The following is a 23954-nucleotide window of genomic DNA, read 5'->3' on the forward strand; positions in this document are numbered from 1 at the left end:
CACAGCCCAAAAATGTGCAGTTGGGTGGATTGGCCATGCTAAATGCCCCTTTGCCCCAAAGGTTGTGTGAGTTTACGGGGATAGGGTGAGGGATTGGGCCGAGGTAGTCTTTTGAAGGGTAGGGTGGAGACTTGATGGGCTAATGGCCTTCTGCATGTAGGGATCCTATGAATCTATGATAAGACATTTCGAGAGGATGAAGGACAGGGATGCAGATTCCATTACAGTGCGACAGTTCACTCAATGTTATCAGGAGGAACATTGATGTCGAGGCAGATTAGAACACAGGCCGCTAGGAAATGTCTGGTGTCTACAGAGTAATAACAGTCCAATCATCTCAATTGGGGAGGCGGGAGGGGCGGGAGGGGGCGGGAGGCTTGGGAGGGGTGGGAGGGGGCGGGAGGGGTGGAAGGGGGCGGGAGGGGTGGAAGGGGGCGGGAGGGGGCGGGAGGCGTGGGTGGGGCGGGAGGGGTGCGACAGCTCGCCCCTTGAAGCTGGACCCTGCTGTTTTCCTGCTCTGTGCAGCAGCAGAATCCATCGGATGCCCAGAGGATGCCCAGAGGATGCCCAGAGGATGCCCAGAGGATGCTCGCTGCATTCATTATCCTCTGAAGGAAATCTGCAATCAAAATAAAAACCAATAAAGGCATTAAATGGAAGTCCTGTCAATATATCAACAGAAATATCACAGCTTCCCACCATTATATATTCCAACGAATATGAGTCAGTCCCACACACACTGACTCTCCGGGGTACTGTCCCACACACACTGACGCTCCCTGGGGTACAGACCCACACACACTGACTCCCGGGGTAAGTCCCAACACCACTGACTCCCGGGGGTACAGTCACACACACTGACTCTCCCTGGGGTACAGACCCCACACACGACGCTCTCTGGGGTACACTCCCACGCACACTGACTCTCCCCGGGGTACAGTCCCACACACACTGACTCTCCCCGGGGTACAGTCCCACACACACTGACTCTCCCCGGGGTACAGTCGCACACACACTGACTCTCCCCGGGGTACAGTCCCACACTCACTGACTCTCCCTGGGGTACAGTCCCACACACACTGACTCTCCCCGGGGTACAGTCCCACACACACTGACTCTCTCTGGGGTACAGTCCCACACACACTGACTCTCCCCAGGGTACACTCACACACACACTGACACTCCCTGGGGTACAGTCCCACACACACTGACTCTCCCTGGGGTACAGTCCCACACACACTGACTCTCCCCGGGGTACAGTCCCACACACACTGACACTCCCCGGGGTACAGTCCCACACACACTGACACTCCCCGGGGTACAGTCCCACACACACTGACTCTCCCCGGGGTACAGTCCCACAGACACTGACTCTCCCTGGGGTACAGTCCCACACACACTGACTCTCCCCGGGGTACAGTCCCACACACTGACTCTCTCTGGAGTACAGTCCCACACACTGACTCTCCCGGGGTACAGTCCCACACACTGACCTCTCCCAGGGGTACAGTCCCACACACACTGACTCTCTCTGGGGTACAGTCCCACACACACGACTCTCTCTGGGGTACAGTCCCACACACTGACTCTCTCTGGGGTACAGACCCACACACAATGACACTCCCCAGGGTACAGACCCACAGACACTGACTCTCCCCGGGGTACAGACCCACACACACTGACTCTCCCTGGGGTACAGTCCCACACACACTGACTCTCCCTGGGGTACAGTCCCACACACACTGACTCTCCCCGGGGTACAGTCCCACACACACTGACTCTCTCTGGGATACAGACCCACACACACTGACACTCCCCAGGGTACAGACCCACAGACACTGACTCTCTGGGGTACAGTCCAACACACTGACTCTCTCTGGGGTACAGTCCCACACACACTGACCCTTCCCAGGGTACAGTCCCACACACGCTGACTCTCTCTGGGGAACAGTCCCACACAATGACTCTCTCTGGGGTAAACTCCCACACACACTGACTCTCTCTGGGGTACAGTCCCACACACACTGACTCTCCCTGGGGTACAGTCCCACACACACTGACTCTCTCTGGGGTACAGTCCCACACACACTGACACTCCCCAGGGTACAGTCCCACACACGCTGACTCTCTCTGGGGAACAGTCCCACACAATGACTCTCTCTGGGGTACACTCCCACACACACTTACTCTCCCCGGGGTACAGTCCCACACACGCTGAATCTCCCCGGGGTACAGTCCAAGACACACTGACTCTCCCCGGGGTACAGTCCCACACACACTGACTCTCCCTGGGGTACAGTCCCAAAAACACACTGACTTTCCCCAGGGTACAGTCCGACACACACTGACTCTCCCCGGGGTACAGTCGCACACAAACTGACTCTCCCCGGGGTACAGTCCCACACACATCGACTCTCCCCAGGGTACAGTCCCACACACACTGACTCTCCCCGGGGTACAGACCCACACACACTGACTCTCCCCGGGGTACAGTCCCACACAAACTGACTCTCCCCGGGTACAGTCCCACACACACTGACTCTCCCCGGGGTACAGTCCCACACACATCGACTCTCCCCGGGGTACAGTCCCACACACACTGACTCTCTCTGAGGTACAGACCCACATACACTGACTGTCTCCGGGGTACAGTCCCACACACACTGACTCTCCCCAGGGTACAGTCCCACACACACTGACTCTCCCCGGGGTACAGTCGCACGCACACTTACTCTCCCCGGGGTACAGTCCCACACACACTGACTCTCCCCGGGGTACAGTCCAACACACACTGACTCTCCCCGGGGTACAGTCCCACACACACTGACTCTCCCCGGGGTACAGTCCCACACACACTGACTCTCCCCGGGGTACAGTCCCACGCACACTGACTCTCCCTGGGAACAGTCCCACACACACTGACTCTCCCCGGGGTACAGTCCCACACACACTGACTCTCCCTGGGAACAGTCCCACACACACTGACTCTCCCCCGGGTACAGTCCCACACACACTGACTCTCCCCGGGGTACAGTCTCACACACGCTGACTCTCCCCGGGGTACAGTCCCACACACACTGACTCTCCCCGGGGTACAGTCCCACACACATCGACTCTCCCCAGGGTACAGTCCCACACACACTGACTCTCCCCGGGGTACAGTCCCACACACACTGACTCTCCCCGGGGTACAGTCCCACACACACTGACTCTCCCCGGGGTACAGTCCCACACACACTGACTCTCCCCGGGGTACAGTCCCACACACACTGACTCTCCCCGGGGGTACAGTCCCACACACACTGACTCTCCCCGGGGTACAGTCCAACACACACTGACTCTCCCCGGGGTACAGTCCCACACAAACTGACTCTCCCCGGGGTACAGTCCCACACACATCGACTCTCCCCGGGGTACAGTCCCACACACACTGACTCTCCCCGGGGTACAGTCGCACACACACTGACTCTCCCTGGGGTACAGTCCCACACTCACTGACTCTCCCCGGGGTACAGTCCCACGCACACTGACTCTCCCTGGGGTACAGTCCCACACACACTGACTCTCTCTGGGGTACAGTCCCACACACACTGACTCTCCCCAGGGTACACTCACACACACACTGACTCTCCCCGGGGTACAGACCCACACACAATGACTCTCCCTGGGGTACAGTCCCACACACACTGACTCTCCCCAGGGTACACTCACACACACACTGACTCTCCCTGGGGTACAGACCCACACACAATGACTCTCCCTGGGGTACAGTCCCACACACACTGACTCTCCCCGGGGTACAGTCCCACACACATCGACTCTCCCCGGGGTACAGTCCCCCACACACTGACTCTCCCCGGGGTACAGTCGCACACAAACTGACTCTCCCCGGGGTACAGTCCGACACACACTGACTCTCCCCGGGGTACAGTCCCACACACATCGACTCTCCCCAGGGTACAGTCCCCCACACACTGACTCTCCCCGGGGTACAGACCCACACACACTGACTCTCCCCGGGGTACAGCCCCACACACACTGACTCTCCCCGGGGTACAGTCCCACACACACTGACTCTCCCCGGGGTACAGTCCCACCCAAACTGACTCTCCCCGGGGTACAGTCCCACACACACTGACTCTCCCCGGGGTACAGTCCCACACACATCGACTCTCCCCGGGGTACAGTCCCACACACACTGACTCTCTCTGGGGTACAGTCCCACACACACTGACTCTCTCTGAGGTACAGACCCACACACTCTGACTCTCCCCGGGGTACAGTCCCACACACACTGACTCTCTCTGGGGTACAGTCCCACACACACTGACTCTCCCCAGGGTACAGTCCCACACACACTGACTCTCCCCGGGGTACAGTCGCACGCACACTGACTCTCCCCGGGGTACAGTCCCACACACACTGACTCTCTCTGGGGTACAGTCCCACGCACACTGACTCTACCTGGGGTACAGTCCCACACACACTGACTCTCCCTGGGAACAGTCCCACACACGCTGACTCTCCCCGGGGTACAGTCCCACACACACTGACTCTCCCCGGGGTACAGTCCCACACACATCGACTCTCCCCAGGGTACAGTCCCACACACACTGACTCTCCCCGGGGTACAGTCCCACACAAACTGACTCTCCCCGGGGTACAGTCCCACACACACTGACTCTCTCTGAGGTACAGACCCACATACACTGACTGTCCCCGGGGTACAGTCCCACACACACTGACTCTCCCCAGGGTACAGTCCCACGCACACTGACTCTCCCCGGGGTACAGTCCCACACACACTGACTCTCTCTGGGGTACAGTCCCACGCACACTGACTCTACCTGGGGTACAGTCCCACACACACTGACTCTCTCTGGGGTACACTCCCACACACACTGACTCTCCCCGGGGTACAGTCCCCCACACACTGACTCTCCCCGGGGTACAGTCCCACACACACTGACTCTCCCCGGGGTACAGTCGCACACACACTGACTCTCCCCAGGGTACAGTCCCAAACACACTGACTCTCTGGGGTACAGTCCTACACACAATGACTCTCCCTGGGGTACAGACCCACACACACTGACTCTCCCCGGGGTACAGTCCCACACACACTGACACTCCCCGGGGTACAGTCCCACACACATCGACTCTCCCCGGGGTACAGTCCTACACACACTGACTCTCCCCGGGGTACAGTCCCACACACACTGACTCTCCCCGGGGTACAGACCCACACACACTGACTCTCCCCGGGGTACAGTCCCACACACACTGACACTCCCCGGGGTACAGTCCCACACACATCGACTCTCCCCGGGGTACAGTCCCACACACACTGACTCTCCCCGGGGTACAGTCCCACACACACTGACTCTCCCCGGGGTACAGTCCCACACACACTGACTCTCCCCGGGGTACAGTCCCACACACATCGACTCTCCCCGGGGCACAGTCCCACACACACTGACTCTCTCTGAGGTACAGACCCACATACACTGACTGTCCCCGGGGTACAGTCCCACACACACTGACTCTCCCCAGGGTACAGTCCCACACACACTGACTCTCCCCGGGGTACAGTCCCACACACACTGACTCTCCCCGGGGTACAGTCGCACGCACACTGACTCTCCCCGGGGTACAGTCCCACACACACTGACTCTCCCCGGGGTACAGTCCCACACACACTGACTCTCCCCGGGGTACAGTCCCACACACACTGACTCTCCCCGGGGAACAGTCCCACACACGCTGACTCTCCCCGGGGTACAGTCCCACACACACTGACTCTCCCCGGGGTACAGTCCCACACACATCGACTCTCCCCAGGGTACAGTCCCACACACACTGACTCTCCCTGGGATACAGACCCACACACACTGACACTCCCCAGGGTACAGACCCACAGACACTGACTCTCTGGGGTACAGTCCCACACAATGACTCTCTCTGGGGTACACTCCCACACACACTTACTCTCCCCGGGGTACAGTCCCACACACGCTGAATCTCCCCGGGGTACAGTCCAAGACACACTGACTCATCCCCGGGGTACAGTCCCACACACACTGACTCTCCCTGGGGTACAGTCCCAAAAACACACTGACTTTCCCCAGGGTACAGTCCCAAAAACACACTGACTCTCCCCGGGGTACAGTCGCACACAAACTGACTCTCCCCAGGGTACAGTCCCACACACACTGACTCTCCCCGGGGTACAGTCCCACACAAACTGACTCTCCCCGGGGTACAGTCCCACACACATCGACTCTCCCCGGGGCACAGTCCCACACACACTGACTCTCTCTGAGGTACAGACCCACATACACTGACTGTCCCCGGGGTACAGTCCCACACACACTGACTCTCCCCAGGGTACAGTCCCACACACACTGACTCTCCCCGGGGTACAGTCGCACGCACACTGACTCTCCCCGGGGTACAGTCCCACACACACTGACTCTCTCTGGGGTACAGTCCCACGCACACTGACTCTACCTGGGGTACAGTCCCACACACACTGACTCTCCCTGGGAACAGTCCCACACACGCTGACTCTCCCCGGGGTACAGTCCCACACACACTGACTCTCCCCGGGGTACAGTCCCACACACATCGACTCTCCCCAGGGTACAGTCCCACACACACTGACTCTCCCCGGGGTACAGTCCCACACAAACTGACTCTCCCCGGGGTACAGTCCCACACACATCGACTCTCCCCGGGGTACAGTCCCACACACACTGACTCTCTCTGAGGTACAGACCCACATACACTGACTGTCCCCGGGGTACAGTCCCACACACACTGACTCTCCCCAGGGTACAGTCCCACACACACTGACTCTCCCCGGGGTACAGTCGCACGCACACTGACTCTCCCCGGGGTACAGTCCCACACACACTGACTCTCTCTGGGGTACAGTCCCACGCACACTGACTCTACCTGGGGTACAGTCCCACACACACTGACTCTCTCTGGGGTACACTCCTACACACACTGACTCTCCCCGGGGTACAGTCCCACACACACTGACTCTCCCCGGGGTACAGTCCCACACACACTGACTCTCCCCGGGGTACAGTCGCACACACACTGACTCTCCCTGGGGTACAGTCCCACACTCACTGACTCTCCCCGGGGTACAGTCCCACACACACTGACTCTCCCCGGGGTACAGTCCCACGCACACTGACTCTCCCTGGGGTACAGTCCTACACACACTGACTCTCCCCGGGGTACAGTCCCACACACACTGACTCTCTCTGGGGTACAGTTCCACACACACTGACTCTCCCCAGGGTACACTCACACACACACTGACACTCCCTGGGGTACAGTCCCACACACACTGACTCTCCCGGGGGTACAGTCCCACACACAATGACTCTCCCTGGGGTACAGTCCCACACACACTGACTCTCCCTGGGGTACAGTCCCACACACAATGACTCTCCCTGGGGTACAGTCCCACACACACTGACACTCCCCGGGGTACAGTCCCACACACACTGACACTCCCCGGGGTACAGTCCCACACACACTGACTCTCCCCGGGGTACAGTCCCACAGACACTGACTCTCCCTGGGGTACAGTCCCACACACACTGACTCTCCCCGGGGTACAGTCCCACACACTGACTCTCTCTGGGGTACAGTCCCACACACTGACTCTCCCGGGGTACAGTCCCACACACTGACTCTCCCTGGGGTACAGTCCCACACACACTGACTCTCTCTGGGGTACAGTCCCACACACTGACTCTCTCTGGGGTACAGACCCACACACAATGACACTCCCCAGGGTACAGACCCACAGACACTGACTCTCCCCGGGGTACAGACCCACACACACTGACTCTCCCTGGGGTACAGTCCCACACACACTGACTCTCCCCGGGGTACAGTCCCACACACTGACTCTCTCTGGGGTACAGTCCCACACACTGACTCTCTCTGGGATACAGACCCACACACACTGACACTCCCCAGGGTAAAGACCCACAGACACTGACTCTCTGGGGTACAGTCCAACACACTGACTCTCTCTGGGGTACAGTCCCACACAATGACTCTCTCTGGGGTACACTCCCACACACACTGACACTCCCCAGGGTACAGTCCCACACACGCTGACTCTCTCTGGGGAACAGTCCCACACAATGACTCTCTCTGGAGTACACTCCCACACACACTTACTCTCCCCGGGGTACAGTCCCACACACGCTGAATCTCCCCGGGGTACAGTCCAAGACACACTGACTCTCCCCGGGGTACAGTCCCACACACACTGACTCTCCCTGGGGTACAGTCCCAAAAACACACAGACTTTCCCCAGGGTACAGTCCGACACACACTGACTCTCCCCGGGGTACAGTCGCACACAAACTGACTCTCCCCGGGGTACAGTCCCACACACATCGACTCTCCCCAGGGTACAGTCCCACACACACTGACTCTCCCCGGGGTACAGTCCCACACAAACTGACTCTCCCCGGGGTACAGTCCCACACACACTGACTCTCCCCGGGGTACAGTCGCACACAAACTGACTCTCCGCGGGGTACAGTCCCACACACATCGACTCTCCCCAGGGTACAGTCCCACACACACTGACTCTCCCCAGGGTACAGTCCCACACACACTGACTCTCCCCGGGGTACAGTCGCACGCACACTGACTCTCCCCGGGGTACAGTCCCACACACACTGACTCTCTCTGGGGTACAGTCCCACGCACACTGACTCTACCTGGGGTACAGTCCCACACACACTGACTCTCCCTGGGAACAGTCCCACACACGCTGACTCTCCCCGGGGTACAGTCCCACACACACTGACTCTCCCCGGGGTACAGTCCCACACACACTGAATCTCCCCGGGGTACAGTCGCACACAAACTGACTCTCCGCGGGGTACAGTCCCACACACATCGACTCTCCCCAGGGTACAGTCCCACACACACTGACTCTCCCCAGGGTACAGTCCCACACACACTGACTCTCCCCGGGGTACAGTCGCACGCACACTGACTCTCCCCGGGGTACAGTCCCACACACACTGACTCTCTCTGGGGTACAGTCCCACGCACACTGACTCTACCTGGGGTACAGTCCCACACACACTGACTCTCCCTGGGAACAGTCCCACACACGCTGACTCTCCCCGGGGTACAGTCCCACACACACTGACTCTCCCCGGGGTACAGTCCCACACACATCGACTCTCCCCGGGGTACAGTCCCACACACACTGACTCTCTCTGAGGTACAGACCCACATACACTGACTGTCCCCGGGGTACAGTCCCACACACACTGACTCTCCCCAGGGTACAGTCCCACACACACTGACTCTCCCCGGGGTACAGTCGCACGCACACTGACTCTCCCCGGGGTACAGTCCCACACACACTGACTCTCCCCGGGGTACAGTCCCACACACACTGACTCTCCCCGGGGTACAGTCCCACACACACTGACTCTCTCTGGGGTACAGTCCCACACACACTGACTCTCCCTGGGGTACAGTCCCACACACACTGACTCTCCCTGGGAACAGTCCCACACACGCTGATTCTGCCCGGGGTACAGTCCCACACACACTGACTCTCCCCGAGGTACAGTCCCACACACACTGACTCTCCCCGGGGTACAGTCCCACACACACTGACTCTCCCCGGGGTACAGTCCCACACACTGACTCTCTCTGGGGTACAGTCCCACACACTGACTCTCTCTGGGATACAGACCCACACACACTGACACTCCCCAGGGTAAAGACCCACAGACACTGACTCTCTGGGGTACAGTCCAACACACTGACTCTCTCTGGGGTACAGTCCCACACAATGACTCTCTCTGGGGTACACTCCCACCCACACTGACTCTCCCCGGGGTACAGTCCCACACACGCTGACTCTCTCTGGGGTACAGTCCCACACAATGACTCTCTCTGGGGTACAGTCCCACACACACTTACTCTCCCGGGGGTACAGTCCCACACATGCTGAATCTCCCCGGGGTACAGTCCAAGACACACTGACTCTCCCCGGGGTACAGTCCCACACACACTGACTCTCCCTGGGGTACAGTCCCAAAAACACACAGACTTTCCCCAGGGTACAGTCCGACACACACTGACTCTCCCCGGGGTACAGTCGCACACAAACTGACTCTCCCCGGGGTACAGTCCCACACACATCGACTCTCCCCAGGGTACAGTCCCACACACACTGACTCTCCCCGGGGTACAGTCCCACACAAACTGACTCTCCCCGGGGTACAGTCCCACACACACTGACTCTCCCCGGGGTACAGTCGCACACAAACTGACTCTCCGCGGGGTACAGTCCCACACACACTGACTCTCTCTGGGGTACAGTCCCACGCACACTGACTCTACCTGGGGTACAGTCCCACACACACTGACTCTCCCTGGGAACAGTCCCACACACGCTGACTCTCCCCGGGGTACAGTCCCACACACACTGACTCTCCCCGGGGTACAGTCCCACACACATCGACTCTCCCCGGGGTACAGTCCCACACACACTGACTCTCTCTGAGGTACAGACCCACATACACTGACTCTCCCCGGGGTACAGTCCCACACACACTGACTCTCCCCGGGGTACAGTCCCACACACACTGACTGTCCCCGGGGTACAGTCCCACACACACTGACTCTCCCCAGGGTACAGTCCCACACACACTGACTCTCCCCGGGGTACAGTCGCACGCACACTGACTCTCCCCGGGGTACAGTCCCACACACACTGACTCTCTCTGGGGTACAGTCCCACGCACACTGACTCTACCTGAGGTACAGTCCCACACACACTGACTCTCTCTGGGGTACAGTCCCACACACACTGTCTCTCCCTGGGAACAGTCCCACACACGCTGACTCTCCCCGGGGTACAGTCCCACACACACTGACTCTCCCCGAGGTACAGTCCCACACACACTGACTCTCCCCGGGGTACAGTCCCACACACACTGACTCTCCCCGGGGTACAGTCCCACACACACTGACTCTCTCTGGGGTACAGTCCCACACACACTGACTCTCCCCGGGGTACAGTACCACACACACTGACTCCCCCGGGGTACAGTCCCACACACACTGACTCTCCCCGGGGTACAGTCCCACACACACTGACTCTCCCCGGGGTACAGTCCCACACAAACTGACTCTCCCCGGGGTACAGTCCCACACACACTGACTCTCCCCGGGGTACAGTCGCACACAAACTGACTCTCCGCGGGGTACAGTCCCACACACATCGACTCTCCCCAGGGTACAGTCCCACACACACTGACTCTCCCCAGGGTACAGTCCCACACACACTGACTCTCCCCGGGGTACAGTCGCACGCACACTGACTCTCCCCGGGGTACAGTCCCACACACACTGACTCTCTCTGGGGTACAGTCCCACGCACACTGACTCTACCTGGGGTACAGTCCCACACACACTGACTCTCCCTGGGAACAGTCCCACACACGCTGACTCTCCCCGGGGTACAGTCCCACACACACTGACTCTCCCCGGGGTACAGTCCCACACACATCGACTCTCCCCGGGGTACAGTCCCACACACACTGACTCTCTCTGAGGTACAGACCCACATACACTGACTGTCCCCGGGGTACAGTCCCACACACACTGACTCTCCCCGGGGTACAGTCCCACACACACTGACTCTCCCTGGGGTACAGTCCCACACACACTGACTCTCCCCGGGGTACAGTCCCACACACACTGACTCTCTCTGGGGTACAGTCCCACGCACACTGACTCTACCTGGGGTACAGTCCCACACACACTGACTCTCTCTGGGGTACAGTCCCACACACACTGTCTCTCCCTGGGAACAGTCCCACACACGCTGACTCTCCCCGGGGTACAGTCCCACACACACTGACTCTCCCCGGGGTACAGTCCCACACACACTGACTCTCCCCGGGGTACAGTCCCACACACACTGACTCTCCCCGGGGTACAGTACCACACACACTGACTCTCCCCGGGGTACAGTCCCACACACACTGACTCTCCCCGGGGTACAGTCCCACACACACTGACTCTCTCTGGGGTACAGACCCACACACACTGACTCTCCCCGGGGTACAGACCCACACACACTGACTCTCCCCGGGGTACAGTCCCACCCACACTGACACCCCCCGGGGTACAGTCCCACACACACTGACTCTCCCTGGGGTACAGTCCCACACACACTGACTCTCCCCGGGGTACAGTCCCACGCACTGACTCTCTCTGGGGTACAGACCCACACACACTGACACTCCCCAGGGTACAGACCCACAGACACTGACACTCTCTGGGGTACAGTCCCACACACTGACTCTCTCTGGGGTACAGTCCCACACACACTGACTCTCCCCGGGGTACAGTCCCACGCACACTGACTCTCCCTGGGGTACAGTCCCACACACTGACGCTCTCTGGGGTACAGACCCACATACACTGACACTCCCCAGGGTACAGACCCACAGACACTGACTCTCTGGGGTACAGTCCCACACACTGACTCGCTCTGGGGTACAGTCCCACACACGCTGACTCTCCCTGGGGTACAGTCCCAAAAACACACTGACTCTCTCTGGGGTACAGTCCCAAAAACCCACTGACTCTCCCCGGGGTACAGTCCCACACAAACTGACTCTCCCCGGGGTACAGTCCCACATACATCGACTCTCCCCGGGGTACAGTCCCACACACACTGACTCTCCCCGGGGTACAGTCCCACACACACTGACTCTCTCTGGGGTACAGTCCCACACACACTGACTCTCCCAGGGGTACAGTCCCACACACACTGACTCTCCCCGGGGTACAGTCCCACACACACTGACCCTCCCCAGGGAACAGTCCCACACACACTGACTCTCCCCAGGGTACAGTCCCACACACACTGACTCTCCCCGGGGTACAGTCCCACACACACTGACTCTCCCCGGGGTACAGTCCCACACACACTGACTCTCTCTGGGGAACAGACCCACACACACTGACTCTCTCCGGGGTACAGTCCCACACACACTGACTCTCTCTGGGGAACAGACCCACACACACTGACTCTCCCCGGGGTACAGTCCCACACACACTGACTCTCCCGGGGGTACAGTCCCACCCACACTGACTCTCCCGGGGGTACAGTCCCACACACACTGACTCTCCCCGGGGTACAGATTCACACACACTGACTCTCCCCGGGGTACAGTCCCACACACTGACTCTCTCTGGGGTACAGTCCCACACACACTGACTCTCTCTGGGGTACAGTCCCACACACTGACTCTCCCCGGGGTACAGTCCCACACACACTGACTCTCCCCGGGGTACAGTCCCACACACATCGACTCTCCCCAGGGTACAGTCCCACACACACTGACTCTCCCCGGGGTACAGTCCCACACAAACTGACTCTCCCCGGGGTACAGTCCCACACACACTGACTCTCCCCGGGGTACAGTCGCACACAAACTGACTCTCCCCGGGGTACAGTCCCACACACATCGACTCTCCCCAGGGTACAGTCCCACACACACTGACTCTCCCCAGGGTACAGTCCCACACACATTGACTCTCCCCGGGGTACAGTCGCACGCACACTGACTCTCCCCGGGGTACAGTCCCACACACACTGACTCTCTCTGGGGTACAGTCCCACACACGCTGACTCTCCCCGGGGTACAGTCCCACACACACTGACTCTCCCCGGGGTACAGTCCCACACACATCGACTCTCCCCGGGGTACAGTCCCACACACACTGACTCTCTCTGAGGTACAGACCCACATACACTGACTGTCCCCGGGGTACAGTCCCACACACACTGACTCTCCCCAGGGTACAGTCCCACACACACTGACTCTCCCCGGGGTACAGTCGCACACACACTGACTCTCCCCGGGGTACAGTCCCACACACACTGACTCTCTCTGGGGTACAGTCCCACGCACACTGACTCTACCTGGGGTACAGTCCCACACACACTGACTCTCTCTGGGGTACAGTCCCACACACACTGACTCTCCCTGGGAACAGTCCCACACACGCTGACTCTCCCCGGGGTACAGTCCCACACACACTGACTCTCCCCGGGGTACAGTCCCACACACACTGACTCTCCCCGGGGTACAGTCCCACACACACTGACTCTCCCCGGGGTACAGTCCCACACACACTGACTCTCTCTGGGGTACAGTCCCACACACACTGACTCTCCCCGGGGTACAGTACCACACACACTGACTCTCCCCGGGGTACAGTCCCACACACACTGACTCTCCCCGGGGTACAGTCCCACACACACTGACTCTCTCTGGGGTACAGACCCACACACACTGACTCTCCCCGGGGTACAGACCCACACACACTGACTCTCCCCGGGGTACAGTCCCACCCACACTGACACCCCCCGGGGTACAGTCCCACACACACTGACTCTCCCCGGGGTACAGTCCCACACACACTGACTCTCCCCGGGGTACAGTCCCACGCACACTGACTCTCCCTGGGGTACAGTCCCACACACACTGACTCTCTCTGGGGTACAGTCCCACGCACTGACTCTCTCTGGGGTACAGACCCACACACACTGACACTCCCCAGGGTACAGACCCACAGACACTGACACTCTCTGGGGTACAGTCCCACACACTGACGCTCTCTGGGGTACAGACCCACATACACTGACACTCCCCAGGGTACAGACCCATAGACACTGACTCTCTGGGGTACAGTCCCACACACTGACTCGCTCTGGGGTACAGTCCCACACACGCTGACTCTCCCTGGGGTACAGTCCCAAAAACACACTGACTCTCTCTGGGGTACAGTCCCAAAAACCCACTGACTCTCCCCAGGGTACAGTCCCACACAAACTGACTCTCCCCGGGGTACAGTCCCACATACATCGACTCTCCCCGGGGTACAGTCCCACACACACTGACTCTCCCCGGGGTACAGTCCCACACACACTGACTCTCTCTGGGGTACAGTCCCACACACACTGACTCTCCCCGGGGTACAGTCCCACACACACTGACCCTTCCCAGGGTACAGTCCCACACACACTGACTCTCCCAGGGGTACAGTCCCACACACACTGACTCTCCCCGGGGTACAGTCCCACACATACTGACCCTCCCCAGGGAACAGTCCCACACACACTGACTCTCCCCAGGGTACAGTCCCACACACACTGACTCTCCCCGGGGTACAGTCCCACACACACTGACTCTCCCCGGGGTACAGTCCCACACACACTGACTCTCTCTGGGGAACAGACCCACACACACTGACTCTCTCCGGGGTACAGTCCCACACACACTGACTCTCTCTGGGGAACAGACCCACACACACTGACTCTCCCCGGGGTACAGTCCCACACACACTGACTCTCCCGGGGGTACAGTCCCACCCACACTGACTCTCCCGGGGGTACAGTCCCACACACACTGACTCTCCCCGGGGTACAGACTCACACACACTGACTCTCCCCGGGGTACAGTCCCACACACTGACTCTCTCTGGGGTACAGTCCCACACACACTGACTCTCTCTGGGGTACAGTCCCACACACTGACTCTCCCCGGGGTACAGTCCCACACACACTGACTCTCCCCAGGGTACAGTCGCACGCACACTGACTCTCCCTGGGGTACAGACCCACACACACTGACTCTCCCCAGGGTACAGTCCCACACACTGACTCTCCCCGGGGGTACAGTTCCACACACACTGACTCTCTCTGGGCTACAGACCCACTGACACTGACTCTCCCCGGGGTACAGTCGCACACCCACTGACTCTCTCTGGGGTACAGTCCCACACACACTGACTCTCTCTGGGGTACAGTCCCACACTTACTTATTCTCCCCGGGGTACAGTCCCCCACACACTGACTCTCCCCGGGGTACAGACCCACACACTCTGACTCTCCCTGGGGTACAGTCCCACACACACTGACTCTCCCTGGGGTACAGACCCACACACTCTGACTCTCCCTGGGGTACTGACCCACACACTCTGACTCTCCCCGGGGTACAGTCCCACACACACTGACTCTCCCCGGGGTACAGTCCCACTGACACTGACTCTCTCTGGGCTACAGACCCACTGACACTGACTCTCCCTGGGGTACAGTCCCACACACACTGACTCTCCCCGGGGTACAGTCTCACACACACTGACTCTCTCTGGGGTACAGTCTCACACACACTGACTCTCTCTGGGGTACAGTCCCACACACACTGACTCTCCCCGGGGTACAGTCCCACACAGACTCACTCTCCCCGGGGTACAGTCCCACACACACTGACTCTCCCCGGGGTACAGTCTCACACTCACTGACTCTCCCCGGGGTACAGTCTCACACACACTGACTCTCCCCGGGGTACAGTCCCACACACACTGACTCTCTCTGGGGTACAGTCCCACACACACTGACTCTCCCTGGGGTACAGTCCCACACACAATGACTCTCCCCGGGGTACAGTCCCACACACACTGACTCTCCCGGGGTACAGACCCACAGACACTGACTCTATCTGCGGTACAGTTCCACACACACTGACACTCCCCGGGGTCCAGTCCCACACACACTGACTCTCCCCGGGGTACAGACCCACAGACACTGACTCTCCCCGGGGTACAGTCCCACACACACTGACTCTCCCCGGGGTACAGTCCCACACACACTGACCCTCCCCAGGGAACAGTCCCACACACACTGACTCTCCCCAGGGTACAGTCCCACACACACTGACTCTCCCCGGGGTACAGTCCAACACACACTGACTCTCTCTGGGGTACAGTCCCACACACACTGACTCTCTCCGGGGTACAGTCCCACACACACTGACTCTCTCTGGGGAACAGACCCACACACACTGACTCTCCCCAGTGTACATTCCCACACACACTGACTCTCCCGGGGGTACAGTCCCACACACACTGACTCTCCCCGGGGTACAGTCCCACACACACTGACTCTCCCGGGGGTACAATCCCACACACACTGACTCTCCCGGGGGTACAGTCCCACACACACTGACTCTCCCGGGGGTACAGTCCCACCCACACTGACTCTCCCGGGGGTACAGTCCCACACACACTGACTCTCCCCGGGGTACAGTCCCACACCCACTGACTCTCTCTGGGGTACAGTCCCACACACACTGACTCTCTCTGGGGTACAGTCCCACACTTACTTATTCTCCCCGGGGTACAGTCCCCCACACACTGACTCTCCCCGGGGTACAGACCCACACACTCTGACTCTCCCTGGGGTACAGTCCCACACACACTGACTCTCTCTGGGCTACAGACCCACTGACACTGACTCTCCCCGGGGTACAGTCCCACACCCACTGACTCTCTCTGGGGTACAGTCCCACACACACTGACTCTCTCTGGGGTACAGTCCCACACTTACTTATTCTCCCCGGGGTACAGTCCCCCACACACTGACTCTCCCCGGGGTACAGACCCACACACTCTGACTCTCCCTGGGGTACTGTCCCACACACACTGACTCTCTCTGGGGTACAGTCCCACACACACTGACTCTCCCCGGGGTACAGTCCCACACACACTGACTCTCCTCGGGGTACAGTCCCACAGACACTGACTCTCCCCGGGGTACAGTCTCACACACACTGACTCTCTCTGGGGTACAGTCTCACACACACTGACTCTCTCTGGGGTACAGTACCACACACACTGACTCTCCCCGGGGTACAGTCCCACACAGACTCACTCTCCCCGGGGTACAGTCCCACACACACTGACTCTCCCCGGGGTACAGTCTCACACTCACTGACTCTCCCCGGGGTACAGTCTCACACACACTGACTCTCCCCGGGGTACAGTCCCACACACACTGACTCTCTCTGGGGTACAGTCCCACACACACTGACTCTCCTTGGGGTACAGTCCCACACACACTGACTCTCCCCGGGGTACAGTCCCACACACACTGACTCTCCCGGGGTACAGTCCCACACACACTGACTCTCCCCGGGGTACAGTCCCACACACACTGACTCTCCCCGGGGTACAGTCCCACACACACTGACTCTCTCTGGGGAACAGACCCACACACACTGACTCTCTCCGGGGTACAGTCCCACACACACTGACTCTCTCTGGGGAACAGACCCACACACACTGACTCTCCCCAGTGTACATTCCCACACACACTGACTCTCCCGGGGGTACAGTCCCACACACACTGACTCTCCCCGGGGTACAGTCCCACACACACTGACTCTCCCCGGGGTACAGTCCCACACACACTGACTCTCCCGGGGGTACAATCCCACACACACTGACTCTCCCGGGGGTACAGTCCCACACACACTGACTCTCCCGGGGGTACAGTCCCACACACACTGACTCTCCCGGGGGTACAGTCCCACACACACTGACTCTCCCTGGGGTACAGACTCACACACACTGACTCTCCCCGGGGTACAGTCCCACACCCACTGACTCCCCCTGGGGTACAGTCCCACACACACTGACTCCCTCTGGGGTACAGTCCCACACTTACTTATTCTCCCCGGGGTACAGTCCCCCACACACTGACTCTCCCCGGGGGTACAGTCCCACACACACTGACTCTCTCTGGGCTACAGACCCACTGACACTGACTCTCCCCGGGGTACAGTCCCACACCCACTGACTCTCTCTAGGGTACAGTCCCACACACACTGACTCTCTCTGGGGTACAGTCCCACACTTACTTATTCTCCCCGGGGTACAGTCCCCCACACACTGACTCTCCCCGGGGTACAGACCCACACACTCTGACTCTCCCTGGGGTACTGTCCCACACACACTGACTCTCTCTGGGGTACAGTCCCACACACACTGACTCTCCCCGGGGTACAGTCCCACACACACTGACTCTCCCTGGGGTACAGTCCCACACACACTGACTCTCCCTGGGGTACAGACCCACACACACTGACTCTCCCTGGGATACAGTCCCACCCACACTGACTCTCCCTGGGGTACAGTCCCACACACACTGACTCTCCCCGGGGTACAGTCCCACAGACACTGACTCTCCCCGGGGTACAGTCTCACACACACTGACTCTCTCTGGGGTACAGTCTCACACACACTGACTCTCTCTGGGGTACAGTCCCACACACACTGACTCTCCCCGGGGTACAGTCCCACACACACTGACTCTCTCTGGGGTACAGTCCCACACACACTGACTCTCCCCGGGGTACAGTCCCACACAGACTCACTCTCCCCGGGGTACAGTCCCACACACACTGACTCTCCCCGGGGTACAGTCTCACACTCACTGACTCTCCCCGGGGTACAGTCTCACACACACTGACTCTCCCCGGGGTACAGTCCCACACACGCTGACTCTCCCTGGGGTACAGTCCCACACACACTGACTCTCCCCGGGGTACAGTCCCACACACACTGACTCTCCCGGGGTACAGACCCACAGACACTGACTCTATCTGCGGTACAGTTCCACACACACTGACTCTCCCCGGGGTCCAGTCCCACACACACTGACTCTCCCCGGGGTACAGACCCACAGACACTGACTCTCCCCGGGGTACAGTCCCACACACACTGACTCTCCCCGGGGTACAGTCCCACACACACTGACTCTCCCCGGGTTACAGTCCCACACACACTGACTCTCCCCGGGGTACAGTCCCACTGACACTGACTCTATCTGGGGTACAGTCCCACACACACTGACTCTCCCCGGGGCACAGACCCACAGACACTGACTCTCCCCGGGTTACAGTCCCACCCACACTGACTCTCCCCGGGGTACAGTCCCACACTCACTGACTCTCCCCGGGGTACTGTCCCACACACACTGACTCTCCCCAGGGTACAGACCCACACACACTGACTCTCCCCGGGGTACAGACCCACACACACTGACTCTCCCCAGGGTACAGACCCACACACACTGACTCTCCCCAGGGTACAGACCCACACACACTGACTCTCCCCGGGGTACAGACCCACACACACTGACTCTATCTGGGGTACAGTCCCACACACGCTGACTCTCCCCGGGGTACAGTCCCACACACACTGACTCTCCCCGGGGTACAGTCCCACACACACTGACTCTATCTGGGGTACAGTTCCACACACACTGACACTCACTGGTGTACAGTCGCACACATACTGACTTTCTCTGGGGTACAGTCCCACACACACTGGACTTTGTGTCAGCCGAGTCAGTTTGCTTCCCCAATATCCCCACATTCTCTCCTTGTCAGTGATCCTGACTTGGTGGCTGATTCCTGACTACCTGACGCTCTGTGACACTAAGCACTTGCTGCATTCTCACTGTCTGTGGACCTTGACTCATTGTTCTTTTCTGGGGAAGCTGCCCCAGCTCCCTGTTAGTACCATGTCCAAGGTGGTGCCAAGACCCCTCCCACCTCTCGTGCCCCACCTCCCTCCCCTCTTCTTCCCTCCCCGCCACACACCTCCACCTCCCACACTCCCCTTTCCTCCTTACTCCACCCCATCCAACTTCCCCATTCCCCCCACACACCTCCACCTCCAAACCCCCTCGACCCCCATCACAACCTTCCCCCCACCCCATCTCAATGGAGTGTCCCATCAATGATGTCACGCACGACATCAACAGTTCAAACGATGACATCATTCGATGGGACAGACCAATCAAAAAGAGGGAAACAAATCCAGCAGCAGCAAATGGGATTAATGTTTGCTGGATTGGTTGGGCCTGATCGGTATCAGGATGTACAGTGTCCGGGTTATGAACCACACTCACCGTGAACACAACACAATGTGGCCTCCTCATTCAGCCTCACTTCCAGGATGTCAGCTTTCTCCAGCTTGATGATTGCTTAATATTTCTGTCCACCAAATCTTTCAGTGGATTAATGCCGCGGTTCAGCCAAACACGGCATCTCTTCTCAATCATTGGTTTCATCATCTGCAGCAAAATATAAACAGAAGCATCAACTACGCTGAGTAACATTGAATCAATCACTTTTTCATTTCTTGAATCTAATAATAGTCGCTTATTGTCACGAATAGGCTTCGATGAAGTTCCTGTGAAAAGCCCCCAGTTGCCATATTCCGGCCCCTGTTCGGGGAGGCTGGTATGGGAATTGAACCTGCCTTGTTCCGCATTAGAAGCCAGCTGTTTAGTCCACTGGGCTAAACCAGCCCCCAATCTAGCTCCCTTCCCCCTCCTCTCCCCGAAGGTGCTGACTCTCACTGGGGTTCAGCTCCCCCTCCTCTCCCTGAAGGTGCTGACTCTCCCTGGGGTTCAGCTCCCCCTCCTCTCCCTGAAGGTGCTGACTCTCACTGGGGTTCAGCTCCCCCTCCTCTCCCTGAAGGTGCTGACTCTCACTGGGGTTCAGCTCCCCCTCCTCTCCCTGAAGGTGCTGACTCTCACTGGGGTTCAGCTCCCCCTCCTCTCCCTGAAGGTCAACTGTTAAATTATTGAGTTGATAGCTCAAAAACAACATTCAGCCCAATAATAATCTTTATTAGTGTCACAAGTAGGCTTCCATTAACACTGCAATGAAGTTACTGTGAAAAGCCCCTAGTCGCCACATTCCAGCACCTGTTCATACACAGAGGGAGAATTCAGAATATCCAATTCACCTTTCAGCGCATCTTTCGATACTTGTGGGAGGAAACCGGAGCACCTGGAGGAAACTCACGCAGACACGGGGAGAAGGTGCAGACTCTGCACACACAGTGACCCAAGGCGGGATCGAACCCGGGTCCCTGGAGCTCTGAAGCGACAGTGCTAACCACTGTGCTACCGTGCTGTCCCAATGACTTCTTGCCGGCGTTTCTACGCTAACCCCATCGACATAACCTTCTATCCCTTTCTCTGTTTGTTAGTATTTCCCCTCAGCTCTTGCCTGTTGTAGCTTGGTTCACATTCTACATGCCCTCCCCCCTCCCCCCTCTGGGTAAAGGTGCTTCTCCTGCCCTGTTCTGAGGTGACTTGCCCCTGAGCACAGGCCAATTGACCATCGCCGAATCTGCAGTTTGTTCTCTACCAGATTTAAATTGATTTACAACTTCTGAAATGTACAGTAGTAAATCCTGCTTACCCTGCACTTGTCCTTCACTGTCACGCTGGAACAATCTGCAAGGAGAGGCAGGGTGGTGGAGGTTTTTGGAGCCATGCCTGTTAGACTGTGCGCTGATCCTCACTGAGCTGCGTGTGTGAGTGAGTGCGAGCGAGCGAGCTGTCTGAACCAGCCCTCAGCAGCTGCCCTATTTAAAGGGTGGAATTAGCATGACAGAGTGTGGGTCCCTGCCCTCTCACAGCTTCCCACACTCGCTGGCCAACTCCCACAGGCACCGAGGGACAATGGCAGAAACACTCGCTCTGCATGGCCAGGTGGAGGATTTGGGTGGGAGGGACGAGGCAGGGCCATGTGTTGGGGGGTGGGGACACAGCGAGAGACCCTGGGAAAGTCTCTCCCCAGCTCTCTCACCGGCTCCGAGCTGCTCGTCCCCAGGAGGCAGAGCCGGCCCATTCTGGTTGAATGTCACTGGAGATAATCAGTGGGGTCAGGCAGATGCTAGTTTACAAGGAGAAGGAGAGGATGGAAACACGGTGAGAGGCCTGAATGAATAAGACCAAATCCTCCCCCCCCCCCCCCACCCAGAGGCAGCTGTCTGCACACACCCTGTCCCCTCCTGGTGCTGCTCACACTGCCGAATAGTTCCACAATCCACACTCACTCTCTGGCACTTTGCCCAGCCTGGGCATCTCCACCCTCCCCACCCCCACCCCCGGGGGATGGACTAGGGCCGGCTGAGGTAGACTAACTCAACACAGACATGGCGGGATAACACAGCTCTTGACTGCTCAGTAACATCTGAACTTTGACCTCTTTTGGAGCCCCAGCCCCCACCCCTCCCAGAAACTGTCCACATGGTGTTATAGAACATAGAACAGTACAGCACAGAACAGGCCCTTTGGCCCTCAATGTTGTGCCGAGCAATGATCACCCTACTCAAACCCACGTATCCACCCTATACCCGTAACCCAATAACACCCCCCTTAACCTTACTTATTAGGACACTACGGGCAATTTAGCATAGCCAATCCACCTAACCCGCACATCTTTGGACTGTGGGAGGAAACCGGAGCACCCGGAGGAAACCCACGCGCACACGGGGAGGACGTGCAGACTCCACATAGACAGTGACCCAGCCGGGAATCGAACCTGGGACCCTGGAGCTGTGAAGCATTTATGCTAACCACCATGCTACCGTGTTGGCGGGGGCTGTTCCTATGTGTTTGCCGCCCTTGTCATTCTGGGTGGTAGATGTTAGAACAGAGAACATACAGTGCAGAAGGAAGCCATTCAGCCCATCGAGTCTGCACCAACCCACTTAAGCCCCCACTACCACCCTATCCCCGTAATCCAGTAGCCCCTCCTAACCTTTTTTTGGTTACTAAGGGCAATTTATCATGGCCAATCCGCCTAACCTGCACGTCTTTAGACTGGGAGGAAACCGGGGCACCCGGAGGAAACCCACGCAGACACGGGGAGGATGTGCAGACTCCGCACACGTAGTGACCCAGTGGGGAATCGAACCTGGGACCCTGGCACTGTGAAGCCACAGTGCTATCCACTGTGCTACCGTGCTGCCCAAATTGTGGGTTTGAAGGTGCTGTCTAAGGAGCCTTGGTGAATTGCTGCAATGCTTCCTCTCAATGGTACACACAGCTGCTACTGTGCCCCGGTGATGGAGGGAGTGAATGTTTAAGGTGGTGAATGGGGGGGGCTGATGAAGTGGACATCAACGGGGAATGCACCAGGGAGTTAACTCCAATCCTGGGGCTGCAGGTAGATCGTGAGGAGGGTGGGGGGGGGGGGGGGGGGGGGGGG

General features: G+C 58.8%; 1 long non-coding RNA gene across 2 annotated transcripts in view; it reads right to left on the reverse strand.

Moving 5' to 3' along the window:
- LOC119951079 overlaps window positions 1-22312 on the reverse strand; it is a 26359-nt gene extending 4047 nt beyond the window's left edge. The window contains exons 1-3 of one of the 2 annotated variants that reach the window (XR_005457487.1): window positions 22158-22312; window positions 20852-21016; window positions 467-619 (exon numbers count right to left, since the gene is read on the reverse strand). This is a non-coding gene — a long non-coding RNA (uncharacterized LOC119951079). Of the gene's footprint in view, window positions 1-466; window positions 620-20851; window positions 21017-22157 lie in introns of those variants that run through there. The other variant, XR_005457488.1, reaches the window with a different exon arrangement.
- Between the last annotated feature and the right edge of the window lie 1642 nt (window positions 22313-23954).

Source organism: Scyliorhinus canicula, chromosome 16 (genome assembly GCF_902713615.1).
Source record: "Scyliorhinus canicula chromosome 16, sScyCan1.1, whole genome shotgun sequence".
Lineage (NCBI taxonomy): Eukaryota > Metazoa > Chordata > Chondrichthyes > Carcharhiniformes > Scyliorhinidae > Scyliorhinus > Scyliorhinus canicula.